We start from the raw sequence: 1,668 nt of genomic DNA on the forward strand, positions 1-1,668 counted from the left end.
AGTTCTGGCACTTACCGCATTAAGCACCTTACACTCAGACTAATGCACTTTATTAAGATAGAGGTTTTTTTCCTTTTTTTCTTTTTCGAGAAGATTTACTTGTATATTTATGTGGTATGCTTCAGAAATGTTACCACATATATATACTGTGTGTGTGTGTGTGTCTGTGTGTTGAAACAGAACTGGAGTTTGTGCTGGGAGGAAATGGTGGCGATTGGGGGACCATTGCGTGTTTCAGTTCAGACATTATCAGAAAAACAAATCCTCTCTTTAAAGACAAACACTGTTGTTTTTTATATACATATATATAAAGTTTCTATTAAAAATGTAAAGCTATCATAAAAAAAACTTTGATTATAAAACTTGAAGATTTGCACTCGCATAAAATGCAAGTTAAAAAGATTTTTAAAAAAATGCGTTAGATATAATAGAGATGAATATTTTTGTGATTGTGTGCCTGTGTGTGTATGTCTATACACGCATGTTTGTTCGAGATGAAAATGAGAGAGTGCGCGCGTGAGCGTTTAAAACATACCAGTCTGCACAATGTATTTTTTTTAAATCGCTTACTTAGACGTATGATCAAAAGAGGCCATTTCGTCATTCAGAGTGATTTTTCTTTTCTTTTTTGAATGAACCGAATGTGTGAATGTGAATGCTTGTGTGCAAGAGGAACTGTGTGTATTACTCCTCTTGTAAATGTGCAGTATGTGAGCGAACAAATGAAAGAAAGAAAGACAGAGAGAGGGGGGCATCGGCACAACACATCCTCTTTCACCAGCCCTTCAATTCCCCAACAAAGAAAGACCTCTAGCTTCAAACACAAAAGCTTTAGCCCATTTTACGCCAACCAGCACTCTTAGTTTTCATGGTAGGGAGTGCAAGAGATGTCTTTTCCTGCCTCATCTTTGCCTCTGTGAGGTTTAAGAACATGTTATTAGCAGCATTGTTTTGTTTGTGTGTTGTTGAAGAGCTCAATCTTGTATACCTTTAGGAAATGGTTACTTGTGGTACGTACGTTGCTTCGTGTGTGTGGTGTTTTTCTGTCCCCACATGTGTGCCTAAGAACTAAAGGGCGAATGATTAGACTTCATTGCTGCCATTGAGACATTATTTTTTAGCAAAGGGGCGTGGTTTCCTTTGGAAGGCTCCGCCCCCACATGCCTCCCATGCTTATGAACCAAGAGCCTATCTCTGTACAGTTTTATTGTAGCCTGGGGATGCTTGGATGAAAAATGTTTGATATTTGGAGGATGTGACCTAACATTGCCTTTCTGTCCACTCTTGCTCGCGAGTGACTGAGGTTTTGACTATTTCTGGCTGAAAAAAAAAAAAAAAAGATCGCAACAAACTGTGCAAGTGCACTCAGCAGTGCACAAAATGTTTGTATATTTTGTTACTTGTTCATTGTTGTTGTCGACGACAATGATGGTGATTTATTTTTTCTTTTAATGTTATATATGATTATATATGAATCTATGAATATAAACAAAGTATTGGACTACAAAAGGAAGAGCACTTGGGGCTGCTACTATTTTTGTTCGTTTGTTTGAAAACTTTTTTTAGTTGCCACCATGTGAAGTGCATTTGTGTACTTTTTTCTTTCATTCTTAAAAAAAAAAAAAGTTGAATGTATTCCAAAAATGTAACGGTGTAGATGGAGTTGCT

Source organism: Sinocyclocheilus anshuiensis, unplaced genomic scaffold (assembly GCF_001515605.1).
Source record: "Sinocyclocheilus anshuiensis isolate Anshui unplaced genomic scaffold, SAMN03320099.WGS_v1.1 scaffold874, whole genome shotgun sequence".
Classification (NCBI taxonomy): domain Eukaryota; kingdom Metazoa; phylum Chordata; class Actinopteri; order Cypriniformes; family Cyprinidae; genus Sinocyclocheilus; species Sinocyclocheilus anshuiensis.